The sequence below is a fragment of the Vombatus ursinus genome, unplaced genomic scaffold (genome assembly GCF_900497805.2).
Source record: "Vombatus ursinus unplaced genomic scaffold, bare-nosed wombat genome assembly UNPS02014802.1, whole genome shotgun sequence".
In the NCBI taxonomy this organism is placed as follows: Eukaryota; Metazoa; Chordata; class Mammalia; order Diprotodontia; family Vombatidae; genus Vombatus; species Vombatus ursinus.
In genome coordinates this window covers 3,531,460-3,546,175 of record NW_020954580.1, presented here as the reverse complement: position 1 = coordinate 3,546,175, position 14,716 = coordinate 3,531,460, and the positions used below count along the sequence as shown (strand labels likewise).

The following is a 14,716-nucleotide window of genomic DNA, read 5'->3' as shown; positions in this document are numbered from 1 at the left end:
ATAACTTACTAGTTGTGTGACCTTTAGTAACTCATTTCTATTTTCTGAGCCTCAGTTTCCCCATTTGTAAAATGAGTGGGTTGGTCTGGGTTGACTATTATGTTCCTATGCTCCTAGGACTTCCAGGGTCACTTCCGGTTTTTATGGTGCATGATTCTAGGTTATCTATGAGTCTTATGACACACAATGGCTAATAGGTTTGAAATTGAGAGTTTATGAAATCGGATATAGTGATTTTTTTTGTGATAAGAGCACTTGATTTTAAGTTAGGAGAGACCAAGGGTCATATCCTGTCTCTGACACTTAAGAGCTGTGTGGCCATGGTCCAGTCACTTAACCTCTGATTTTAAGAATCTTCATTTGTAAAATGAAAATAAAGATAATAATATCTATAGTGCCAGCTTCGTAGATTTGTTACAGGAATTGAGTAAGATAAAATATGGAGAGGGTTTTTGCAAATATTAACACATTAAATAAATGTCAGTAATTATAAATGTCCACCTGTTAGGCTATGTTCATGGGTCAAGGTTGAAGCCAAGAGAGTTGTGATATAACCATAAAGATTCATTTCCTCTAATTCAAGCATGCTAGTTAGGTCTCCTAGAAGATCTTCTTTAATCCAGAGCGATAACTTGGAATTATAATACCTGGCTGCAATCATTTGATCTAGATATTGGGGCTCATGGGGATGGTGGTGGTGGTGGTGGTAGTGGTGATAGTGATGGTGGTGGTAAAAGCATGAGACAGAGTCCCTGACATATTCTGAGTCTGGTGAGTTCTGCCATTCCTATTCATGATGGGTATCATGTGACATATGGGTCTTCAGGTTCAGTAGCATGAAGATTGGGTTTAATCATACAAATGGGGGAAAGTAGGTCTAGAGAAAGGCAATGGAGTTCTTAAGCACTGGGTTGAGGGATGGAAGGAAGAAGGGAAGGAGAGAGAGATAAAAGTGGGAGGGAACAATAGAAGGAGGGATGTAAGGAGGAAGAGGGAGAGGGAATGAAGAAAGACATTTCTGGCTAATTATCTATGTTACATACAGCAGCAAATGAAATCATTATAAAACAGAGGGCTTACCATATAAACTCTCTTACTCAAGAATCTGTGGTGGCTCCCTACTGCTTCTAGAACAAAATAAAAATTGCTAGGCTTGGTCTTTAAAGTCCTTCAAAATCAGACTCCACTTACCTATCAGATTTATTTTCTCTTATTCCCTCCTCCTTTATATACCAGGTTCAGTTGGCCTCTTCATACATAATGTGACATCTCTTGCCTCCACATCTTTACACAGAGCTGCTCCCATCATGATGCCTAAAATAATCTTCCTTTATACCTTTACCTCTTAGAGTCCGTAGTTTTCTTCAAGGTTTAGTTCAGGTGACATACTTCTAGAGACATTTCCTGATTTCTCCAGTTCTTAATGCTATTCTTGGCCTTTATTACTTAGTATTTATTGGATTATAATTCTATTTATTTATCTCTATACAAGTTGTATCCCCAGTATAGTGTAAGCTTCTTAAAGACAAGGACAGGTCCATTTTTTACTTTTCATTCCCAGCGCCTAACAAGGACCATGATACCTCAAAAGGAGCTGTTACTTAATGAAAGATTATTGAATTGAATTGTTGAACTTATATCATGCACATGGAAAATAGAATAATTGAACACAGAGATCGAGAAATGATATTTCCAGGAAACCACACTAGAGGAGACAGTCATGTTGAACAAAAATTCTCTTTTGAGCTCAACAAAGAAAAAGTGATATTTTTCCCTTTTAGAGCAATGTTATTATACCAATAACATCATAGGTGGTAGAAAGCTGTAAACAATTGTTTGGTATGACTGCAGATTCATTTTAGTGAGCTGTAGGAGCAGTGCTGTAAGTTTTCACAGGAGAGGAAACATCATGTCCTAGGCAAATTTACGCATAAATTTAAAAAAGACTTCTTGAGAGCCAGAAGAGTCCTCAGCATCTTATCCAATCTGCTCAATTCAATTTCAATAAAGATGTATTAAATGCCTGCTATATTAAAGGTGCTATGACAGGCCCTGGAGATATATAGACAAAAATAGAACAGTCTCTGTCCCCAAAGAACTTCCATTGGATTGAAAAACTGAGGCCCAAAGAGGAAAATTGATTTACTAAAAGTTATGTAGAGTGAATTAAGGGGAAAGTTGGACCAAACCCTCAGTTCTCTTCACTCCTCTTTCTTAGAATCAAGATTTTTCTCACTGCCTCCTGTAAAGTAGATTTGGTTCTCTCCTTGGAAGTTTGCAATGAGCCTAGGAATAGGGGTATGGAAATGGGAAAAGCTCCTGCTTTCAGTTCTTCCCTTTAGCTTAACTGCTCTTGAGATGTCCAGAGAAATAAATCCATAGCTGGCTTTGATCTACACTGGTTAGTAGAGAGTGAGAGTCTAGATTGTGGATCAAAGACTTGAGTTCATGTGCTGGTTCTGTCAATTGGTAGCTGTGGGACCTTGGAGAAGTCACTCATGACCTGAGGCTCTGTTTCCTCACCTATAAATGATGAGTTGAACTAAATCTCTGAAGTCTCTTTCAGCTCTCACCTTCTTCGGGTCTGTGATGCCAGGGATACACCTTGTATCTGGCACACTGTAGCCATTGTGGTTTTAATGCTGTCTCATCCTTCCTGCAGGGATCCCAAGTGGTGGGACATTTTCTCCTTCAAAGAGTAAATTAGGTCAAAGATGTTCCTGTCAAACTGAAATAGAGAATCCATTGTATTCCTGTGCAGAGACAGTGGAATACTGAAGGGGAGAAGCAATTAAGGCTGAGAACAGAAGGGAAGGATTCATTGTTTTCAAAATATAATCACTGATGAATCTCCCTTTTAGGGATAATGATAACTTTTATGATGGCTAACGTAACAATAGCATAAGCTACTTGAAGGCAGGGACTTTGTAACATTGGTACAGGTTTCCCTCATAGGTTTTAGTCTTATAATCCTATAATCTTTGTCATTCCCATTTTATAGATGAGAAAAGTCATATTCAGAAAGTTTCAGTGAGTGATTCAAGGTCACAAAACTAGTATGAGGCAGAGCCTGGATTTGAATATGGGTATCTTGATTCCAAACTCTGCTTTTAGCTCTGCATTCTTTTTTTTTGTAAACCCTTTTAGCCATTTACAAAGTAAGGTGGAAAACTGATATAATTTTAAATGATAGAATAAAAATATATAAATATGTAAACATAAAATGGAATTTCTCTAGTTAACCTCCTTCATAACAACCCTCTTCATTTCTGTGAGTGATGAGGGTCTTCTATTATGGTTTTCCTGGCACTACAAGATCCTGTTGGCTCATAGTAAAGACTTATTCAAGAATAAGACTGGTGAAGCCAAACAAGGTCCATGGTAAAAAGTTGTTCAAGAATAAGGTCAGTGTAGCCAATGAGTTACTCTTATGAGTAGGCATCATAGGCAGTCACCTATATCTTGTAATTTGAGGATCACAAAATGATTTAATTTGTTCCAAATCCCTCATCTTTTGGCCTACATTTACCCCAAATTCCTACCACTGCTTCCCCCTTTGGGGTTAAGGAATTAGAAGAATATTAAAATATAAATATCTTGCCAGGTAGAAGTAACATGTGTCATTAGCATTTGACAGCAAGGTTGTACAAAAGTAATCATTTTTGGAGATTGAGGAGACCTTAGAAATAGACATACACAAGGACATAAAAGTTGTTAATAGCAAATCTGCATTTCCTGATTCTTGGTTCACTGTTCTTTCTATTAGCCATGTTACCCAGTCATTTTAGCCTAAAGGGTAGAGTTCTGAAGGAATGAAACAGAGCACAAGCAGGTATTGATAGAGAGAAATGAAAGTAAGAGAAGCTCTAAAGCCTAGGATTCTGTTAAATAAGCCAGCTCTATGTGATATCTCCCAGTAAGTTGCTCTAGGTAGAATGAGGGTACTGGCTGCCTTTAGGGAACAAAAAAGGGGTATTCTTAAAAGTGCAAGGAAGTCACTGAAATGAAGGTAGAGAAATAACAAAGAGAACTTTTGATTTGGTTCTTTTTTCCTATGGCTAGCCCTAATTCAAATGAATACAAACATATTTAAACCAAATAGATGTATGATATTACTGGGGAAGTATTTGATACAAGTCCAAAATACATCTCAGTTTTTTTCCAAAATATGTTTTATTGTTGTTTTCTTTTAACATCACCACTATACCTGGAAATATGCCCCCAGTACAGAATTGAAATGTAACTATAAAAGCAATTAAGCAAAATCAACTTAAAAGGTAAATGAACCTGCTATGCATGTGACTTTCAGCTTTTATCATTCATCCTTCAGTGTTCATGTAATTCTCCTCATGCTTCTCTGAATTTTCTGCATGTCTGTAATTTCTTAGTGCATGATAGTATTCAATTATATTCATATAATACTATTTATTAAGACATTCTACCAATGATGGGATCCTACTTTGTTTCTAGTTCTTTGTTACCACAATAAAATGCTATCACAAATATTTTGGTATACATTGGAAGTTTGTTTTTATCTTTGACTTCTTTGTGGCTATATTCCCATTAGTGGGATCACTAAGTCAGAGAGTGTGAATAATTGAATAATTTTTCTTTAAATATTCAATATTCTGTCCCCCTCTCCACCAAAAACAGTTGGACCTCTTCACAAAACTACTAATAATGTATTACTGTGCCTGATCCTCTCATAATCCATCCAACAATGACCATTCCCATTGGTTATCATCTTTGCTGATTTCCAGTGTATGAAGTAAAACCTTAGTATTTCTTTAATTTACATTTTTTTGTTATTAATGATTTGAGACATGTATCCAGGTAGCCTTTAATAATGTGTATTATTTCTTTTGAAAAGAAACTTATGCATCAATACAATAACCATTCATGATTCCAGATGGCTGAAGATGAAACATACAATTTACCTTCTGAAAGAAAGGTCATAGATTTAGGGTACAAAATGAAACAAACTTTTCAAAATAATATTTTATTGCCCCCTAATTACATGTAAAAACAATTTAACATTCATTTTTAAAAAAAATTTTGAGTTCTAAATTCTATCCTTTCCTCTTCTCCCCTCTCCTTGAGATAGCTAGCAATCTGCTAGAGGTCATATATTTGTAATTATGTAAAACATTTCCATATTAGTTATTTTGTGCAAGAAGACTCAAACACAAAAAAAGGAAGAGAAAAATAACATACTTCAGTATGTATTCGGACAACATCAGTTCTTTCTCTGGAGGTGAATAACATTTTTCATCATAAGTCCTTGGGGATTTTCTTGGATCATTGTACGAAATACATATACTTTTGTATATATTCAATTAAGGAATTTCTCTTTCTTATCTCTTTATTTTTATTAAAAAGGATTTTCTTTTCTTTTCCATTTTCCCCCAATGGAATGGATAATGGGAGGGAAAAAAAAACAGATTCTTGCTCATTAACATAAGTGAATGAAAAGGGAGTGTTAGAAATTTGGAAGGTTGCATGAACTTTGAGTTGAGGTCACTATAATTTTAGTTATACTTAATTGCTTTACACCATTACAAGAGACCTCTCAGAAAATATGTATAATCTGTAAACATCTGTAAAGATAAAACATATCAATAAAACAAAAAAAAGAAAGAAATCAGGGTCAACTAAAACTTTTTTTTTCTAAATGCACACATATAAAGGTAGGATTGAAAGAATCATGAGGAAGCTCTCCAAAGTTAGATGTTGAATGGATTCAGGCAGCCTTCGATTACAAGAAAGAAGTAAGCTATATATACTAGAGATTTGCAGTTTTATGGACAACCCTCATTGTCTGCACTAATATGTAAAGGCAGTATTCATTTCACTTGGTGTCTGTTAATTAAGAATAAAAATCATCTTTAGAAAAAAGAAAATTCTTCATATCCTCTAACCACATATATTGAAGGATAGATTATAGAGTCATAGACTTAAAAGTAGAAGGGACTTTGGAGGTTATCAGTTTCCACTGGCTCATTTTTCAGACAAGGTACCTGAGGGCCCAGAATTTTAAGTGACCTGCCCAGTGTCACACAACTAACAAAGGTCTGAGGGAACATTCTAACCCAGGTCTTCCTAACTCTCTCCTCTCTATATATATTCTGTGCTTCCTCTCTAGTCAATGGCTATTATAACTATTTGTACCTATCCCACCTTGCCTACTATACTGTAGTATAGAGAAAGGAGAAAGGAATCATGTCTTAGTCTTCTTTTCATCTTAAATTGAACCAGGGATTCTTAACTCTTTTTATGCCTCATGGTTGTCTTTGGCACCATGGTGAAGCCTATAGACCCCTTCTCAGAAGATTTTTTTTAAGTGAAATATATATATATATATATGTATGTGTGTGTGTATATATACATACATACATACAAATGCATATATGTATATGCATACATACTATATATATATCACAAAGGAAACAAATTATATTAAAATATGACAATCAAAATATTAATAGCTCCAAGTTCACATAACCCCTGTACGGAATCCTATAGATCTATATACCCCAGGCTAAAAATCCCTACTAGACCAAGGGACCTGTTAACTAAGAGACCAAGTATCTCTTAATTTATAGTTAGAAAGTATTAGTTGAATTGCCTGAATGGATATTGGAATACTGGAAGTTTGAAGCATTTTATTTGCTAAGGCATTAGGCAACTCTTTGAGGAATTACCCTATACCATGGGATATGTCTACATAAGGATGATGATCCCTCCTGGGAGAAGCAGGTGGAAGTTTAGGTTAGGTCTTAATAGACAAACCAATCTGTCCCAGAGAGAATGTTGGGTGAAAAATCCTGCATGAGCCTGTCATCTCATTCACAGTGATGGGAAGTTTCCAGCTGATTTACTTGATTGCTCTCATATAGATAATGTAAGATCATAAGGGGGGAATTTCTGTAACTACTTTCTTGTAATCAAAGGCTGCCTGAAGCTACCAGGGATTCCCTGATGTGAATGCTAGGTTCAATCTTCTAGACAGGTTGAGGGAAGAAAAAAAGAGAAGAAAGGAATGAAGGTTTTCTATATGGACTGACCTTCAGAAAAAGTCAGAACAGTCTTAGGAGAAAAGTAAAAAAGTTATTGGGAAAAACATTCCCAACATGAATAAGAATTGCCTTAGGTCCCCTGTTTTCCTAGATTTTAATTCGTGTTGAAACATATGTTCTTCCTTTTTCCTATATCTCTTTTCACCCGCTTCCTTTCCTCTTCAAAACTCCCTTGGTTTAAAAAAAAAGTCTTTAGACTGAATACACACACACTCTCTCTTTTTTTCTCAATTCAATTTAGTTCAAGTTGACAATTTATTATCAAATGTTTTCTCTATGCCCAACATTACGTTAGGCCCTATAGGGTATAGAAAAGAGATATAAGAATTACTCTCTGCTCTCCAGGTCCTGCCAATCACATTAGAGAGACAAGCCAGACACATGAGAAGCAATTACACAACAAGACAAAGCATTATATAAGTAAGGCATGAAAGGCATTTCAAGGGGAGGGGAATAGGGAGAAAGTAGAGCAAAGGCATGGTAATAAGAATGAGTATGGTGTACTTTCTCACCCTTATGGAGTACACCAATCCCCAAATGGTGAGAGTCTGTGTTAAAGAATGGAAGAGGGGCAGCTAGGTGGCACAGTGGGTAGAGCGCTGGCCCTGAAGTCAGGAGGACCTGAGTTCAAATCCGGCCTCAGACCAAACACTTGATACTTATTAGCTGTATGACCCAGGGCAAGTCACTTAACCCCAATTGCCTAAAAAAAAAAAAGAAAGAAAGAAAATGGAAGAAAACACAGGGGAAGAAGATGGAAGACCATGAAACCTATGAACTGACTACTCTTTCATTTTCTTACAGGTCACAGAGATCTGATGACTACATTTGAGGGAGAGTTGTCTTGGAGCCAGTACTACTGTGCTTTTCATGCTGGCTCTTCCAAAGTAGAACAAATGATATGATGGCCTGCAAAGGCTAGGCTCACATTCCCAAATGGGCCCCAAGAAACCATGGCAAATCCCAATAGCTATCATTTAGATGCATCTAATTTGGTTGTGCACAAGTAAAGATCTCCTTAACCTGGAGTGTTGCTGGAGCTAGCTCCAAATGGCTTAGGAGAGACAATTGTTAAATTTTCAATGTGAGCATTTACGTCTCAAACATTGGCAAATGCTACAAATCAGGACTCAATTTATTCTTTTGTTGATTGTCTAAACTTAATAAAATAATGGAAAACATGTTAGTAATTTGTATTAAACTTATAAAGGTATCATGTGTATCATTTTTTTCCAGAGTGTAGGTTATTATCAAACATTTCCCAGCATAGCAGCTTGTATGACATACTTGTAGAAAAGACACAGTAAAAATAACAGCTTGCAGTTAGATAGTGCTTTAAGGTTTGCATAGACCTTTAAAAATGCTAACTTGATCCTCAGAACTACTGGAAAATTAGGTGCTGTATTATCCCCAATTTATAGAAGAGGGAACTAAGGCAAATATGGGTTCAAGTGACTTGCCCATTCACACAAAGAATAAGTGTTTGAGGCTAGATTTGAACTCAAGTCTTCCTGGCTTCAGGTCCAACCCTGTAACCACTGAGATACCTAACTGCCTAAAAAAAAATCATTATCCAGCAACCTCTCCCAGAATACTTTTTATCTGAATTCCATCAAATATAAGATGAGGATATACTACTCCCACTCCCACCACCATTACTATTGTTACTGCTACTACTGCCATTACCACTATTATTACTATTGTTACTACTACTACTATTACTGGTACTACTACTACTATTTTTATTACTACTACTACTATTACCATCACTACTATTACAGCTATTATTACTACTACTTACTCCTCCTCCTCCTTCTCTACTACTACTACTAGTACTACTAGTACAACTAGTACTACTAGTACTACTACTACTATGGCAAACTCCTAGCTATGAAAAAGAAGTAACAGTAATTCAGTTTCATATGAACTAAGATCAGGCTTGGCAAATGATAAAAAGAGTTATAATCCACATTTACAAAACCCTTTAAAATTTTCAAAAGACTTTTCTCATAGAACCCTGTAAAGTTGGTGGTACAAGTCTAATAAGGTCTGATTTTATAAAAGACTGCATTGAAACTAAGAGCAATTATGTGAATTGGCTGCCATTACACCAGAAGGATGTGTCAGTGCTAGTACTGAAACCTAAGGTCTTCTAAACTCTAAGAGTAGGGCTTTTCCCATTATATCCTTCTATTGGAATATGTATATACCGGGTGTTCCAAAAGTCTTATTGGAGTGTTAAGCTTATTTAGTTTAATTAATTAGATTGAGGGAATAGTAGAATATGTGCATATAAACATGTCCATCATCAACTCTTGGAAAGTCAAGGCACAGACAAAATTGTACCATGAAATACAATATGGTCTTGATTGGTTTCAGCCACACTTGCATACCACTGGTGGCTGAGGAGATGCTCTTAAAGATCAGTGCAGGTATTTTAAGTTCCATCTCTCTGCTCACAATAACCTGTGTGTGTGAATGCTATTCCACAGTGGTACACAAGATGTGGAGTGTAAGAGGAAGGATGGTGTGTAAAACTGTGTCCCTTACATGACAAATGAGGAACTCATCTGAAGGCCAAGGGTGGCACATTATTGGGGGCAGATTATCATAATACTTAGAGCTGACACTTATATTGTACTTTAACTGGCATGAAATGCTTTACATGTTATTTTTTGAGCCTCCTAGGTGCTTCAGATATCCACATTCTACAGATAAGGTAATAGGCCCAGAGAAGGTAGGGAACTTCCTAATAGCCCCACAAATAGTAGGTTAAGGAGGCAGATACTTCATCTACTGCACCACATTCCCTGGCTGCAAAATTATGCTGGATGGATCCTGGAGCAAGGATGATTGACGATGGATGGGCCATCTGACTAAAAACAAATTGAATTCATTGGAATAGTAAGCTATGGATAGGAAGGCTGAGACCTGGAGAAGAGATAATGACCCGTAATTTGGACAAAGATAAAAAATGGAACCTTTGGTTTCAGCATTCAGTGAATCTGCACCCACATGGTGATGAGAGATTAAACAAAATATGGTAAAAGGGGAAAGGAATAAACATTTATTGAGTGCATACTGTAAGATTGGCATTGTGCTAAGCTCTTTGCAATAGTATGCCATTGATTCTTACAACAACCTTGGAAGTCAGGTATTGTTTTTATTGTTGTTTGGTCATTTCAGACTCCTCATGACCCCATTTGGAGTTTTCTTGGCCAAGATACTGCAGTGGTTTGTCATTTCCTTGTGCAGTTAATTTTATGGATGAGGAAACTGAGGCAAACAGGGTTAAGTGACTTGCCCAGGGTCCCACAGCCAGTAAGTGTCTGAGGCCAGATTTGAACCCACAAAGTTGAGTCTTCCCTGACTCCAGGTCCAACATTCTATCCACTATGACATATAGCTGCCCAAGTACTGTTATGATTCCCATTTTATATAGATGAGGAATCCAAGGCAGACAGAGGTTAAATTGTCATTTGGTTTATAGGCATCTGGTCCTCTTTATTATCAGCTGGAAGCCCTGAAGCCTTTTCTATTTCTCAGGGGTTGATGTGGGCAAAAGGAAATCAGGTCACTGGTGAATCAAAAGCCATTGTCTGTGGAAGTGAATCACAAAGCTGATGTTTAGTGACTTGCCCAAGGTCACAGAGCTAGAATTGATCTCAGGTCTTCCTACCCCTAGGCCTAGCTGCTCTATCCATTGTTCCACCTATCTGCCTCTTTGTAGACTCAGCCAAGATTTGGGAACCTTTGAAGATTGTGACAACAGATCCATCAATTCACATTCTGAAGTCACATGTTAGAAAGAGGAGCTGGAAGGTATTTTATGATTTGCATTTTCTTTTGTTCAGAATAAGATTTTCCATAGTATTGCCCTGATTTCTTCTAAACAAATGAATAAGCAAATGAGACAAATAATAACAAGGGTATTTCCAGAACATTGTGAATGCAAGTCAATCTGAATACCATGTAGCCAAACTACCTTTTTTTTTAAATAATAGGGATTAAGACTTACTTGGGGCAGTTAGGTGGCACAGTGGATAAAGCACTGGGCTGGAAATCAGGAAGACTCATCTCCCTGAGTTCAAATCCATCTTCAGACACTTACCAGCTGGGTGACCCTGGGTAAGTCACTTAATCTTGTTTGCCTTCGAGCTGGAGAAGGAAATGTCATACCACTCCAAGTGTCTTTGACAAGAAAAGACCAAATAGGAGCATGAAGAGTTAGACATGACTGAAAAATGACTGAACAACAACAATAAACAACAAAAAGATTTATTTGTTTTCATAATGAAGTAAAATATAAAGTCAAAAGTAGTTGGGACTATTCAATTTCTTTTTGTCTTTTAAAAATCTTATTTTTTATCACTTCCTTTTGCTTTCCCATAATTTGTGTTTCCAAATTTGTCCCATTATCCTACCCTTGTGGCAAACATTAGGAGAGAGAGAGAGAGAGAGAGAGAGAGAGAGAGAGAGAGAGACAGAGAGAGAGACAGATAGAGAGACAGAAAGAGAGAAGATATTTGGCAAAACTCATCACCATATCAACCATAAATGACAATGCACCACTTCAAACCTATAGTCAGTTACTACTTCTGAAAAGGTGGTCTATTTTCTCAATCCATCTCTATAGCCATGCTCTGTCACAATGTTTTGTTTTGTTTTTTTTTCCCCAAAAATATTGTTATAGCCACTGAGTATCTTGTTTTCCTAGATCTGATTCTTTCTGCATCATGAAGTTCACGAAGCTAGGACATTTTAATTGAAGTCTATTCAGTCCTTGGTCACTAAGGCTGAGAGAAACCAGCTTTAGGTAACCACATTTCTAGCCAATGAGAAAATTATCTCTAGATATGGCATTTCTTAAAATAGTGCCTTATTTAAGCCATGATTTGGCAAGTATTCTATTTAAGAAACATATCCATGGAGCAAACAATCAGATTTTTCTCTTCTGGTGACTCATTTGTGTTAAGAAAAATCTAACTTGTGGGGAAAAAAAAGCTGGAAAATGATATAGATTTCCTTCTGATAACATCAGTAGCAAAGATCCTAAAGGAAAAAAAAAACTATTTTAGAAAAAAAATTCTGAGTGAGGTTCATAGGGATGCTTTCTGAATTCTCTCAATATTCCCTTATGTCTAATTGGCCAAACTGGTGCTTCACTGAGATAGCATTTCAATGAAATCCTTTTTAAAATTTGATTTACACATTTTAAAAAAATTAGATTTGTAAGGAGATACACGTTGTATAAGCACTTTATGGTCACTTGAGAGAGCTCAAGTTTATGTGATTTTTTTGAGTCAACCACTTGCTAAAAATAGGGAAATGTGCAATGATTAATGGGGACCACAATTCTAGGACACGAACCAACTAGCAGAGACCCTAACTATAATTCTGAGATGTTGACTGAGAATTCTTTCTTTCATAGAGCTCATTGATTTCAACTTTTGTTTAAAATGCTGTTTGTCACCTGACCCTTGGATTGATTAATCCTGATTGTTACCATGTCCAAATAGTTTCATTAATATGTTTGATTTTATTGTCATCATTACCCCAGTGTATGGTGTCATGCTAGACTGATTAGTGGGAGACCCTAGGGCTTTCAGATTTTCTCTGAAGCTTGGTGCCAGGCTCTGCTGCTTCACTCGAACCCCTGAAACAAGATGATGAAGGTCAGAGTTGACAGATTTGGCCATGGTGGGATCCTGGTGACCAGGGCTACATTCACCTCAGATGGAGTAGACATTGTGGCCACAATGACCCCTTTATTGACCTCAACTACATGGTTTATATGTTTCAATATGAGTCTATCCATGGCAAGGTCAAGGGCACTGTGGAAAGACTCTTGACAACAGTCCATGTCATTATTGCTCCCCAGAAGACAGTAGATGGCTCCTCTGGTAAGTTGTGGTGTGATCGGCATGGTGCTGCCCATCACAAGTCAAGGTCATACCTGAGCTGAATGGGAAGCTCATAGGCATGGCCTTCTGTGTTCCTACTCCCAATGTATTTGTTGTGGATCTGACCTGCCACCTGAAGACACCTGCCAAATATGAGGTTATCAAGAGAGTGAAGAAGCAAGCATCAGAGGAACCCCTGAAGGGCATCTTGGGCTACACAGAGGAACAGGTTGTATCCTGTAACTTCAACAGCAACACCCATTTTTCTACCTTTGATGTTGACTCTGATATTGCCCTCAATGACCATTTTAACAAGTTCATTTCCTGGTATGACAATGAGTATGGTCATAGCAACCATGTAGTAATCATCATGGTCTACATGGCCTCAAAGAATAAAATGGAAAGCCATGGACCTTCATCTCCAGCCAAAAAAAGGAGATCCACTACTTGGGTGTCTACATTCCTAACCTAGGTTCCTATACTGGGGGTCCCATGTCCCATTCACATCCTTGTCCCAAAGCACTCCTGCAGTAGTGGGGAGAAGCCTAGAGTCCTATATTGTGTACCATCAATAAAGTCACCACATTCAGTGCAAAAGGAGGCCCTATGTATGACTTCTAGATTTTTCATGTATTATCTTTGTGATATTGGACAAGACATTAACCTCTTTAGATGTCAGACCATCTACAAGCAAGAATCTTTCCTTTTGTGGCTAAACTCCTTGAGAAAGTCATCTATAATAGATTCCTCCACTTTCTTTCCTTTCACTCTCTTCTTAACTCTCACAGGCTGACCTCCAAACTCATCATTCAGCTGAAAATGATACCTCCAAAGTCACTAACAATCTCTTCATTGACAAATCTCATTGATTTTTCTCATTCTTCCATTCTTGGTTTCTCTGCAGTCTTCAACACTATTGATCAACTTCTTTTCCTTCAGTAATAAACTGCTCTCTTCTCTCTAGGTTTTCATGACACTACACTCTTGGTTCTCCTCCCATCTGTCTGACTACTTCTTCTCATTCTTCTTTCCCAGATCTTCATCAAGGTCATGCTTACTAACTAGGTTTCCCACAATACATTATACTTGGTGCTCTTCTCTTCTCCTTCTATACTATTTCACTTGATGATCTCATATGGTCCCAAGGTTTCAATTATTGTCATTATAAAATATATCCTGCTTGAGTAACTCCACTTGGCTCATACAATCTTCCTCAAAGGAAGACCAATCCCCTTTTAGCGAGGAAGCCCCAAACCAGGAATTTAGTTTTTCTTATCATCCATTGCCATGCTGAGTTTATTGGGCATCTATATTGGGGTTTTTCTACTCATAGCCAAACATTTCATGGATCTATCTCCCAGCTATGGAGGTAATTCAGGAATTAGGGCTCTTTGGTTCTCTTTCTCTCATTCTTTGTGTCTCTAACTTTGTGCATCTGTCTCTGTGTCTCTGATTCTGTTTCTGTATCTCTGCTTCCATGTCTCCATCTATCTCTGTCTGTCTGTCTGTCTCTCTCTCTCTCTCTCTCTCTCTCTCTCACACACACACGCACACACACACACACACACACACACACACATGCACCTACATGACTGGGGATCTACTGGCAGTCTTGATCAGGTACTGATTCTTTTATTCAAATGGACAAACTTTATTACTCAATGCTCAACTCTTTCCATCCATTTCCAAACCATGTATCCTTATAGACAACCAGTCAATTAGCATTCATTTAAGCCC

General features: G+C 37.3%; 1 pseudogene; it reads left to right on the top strand.

Annotated features, from left to right (window-relative positions):
* The first annotated feature begins 12,861 nt into the window (after window positions 1–12,861).
* Window positions 12,862–13,451, top strand: LOC114051488 (annotated as a pseudogene).
* The last annotated feature ends 1,265 nt before the right edge of the window (window positions 13,452–14,716 follow it).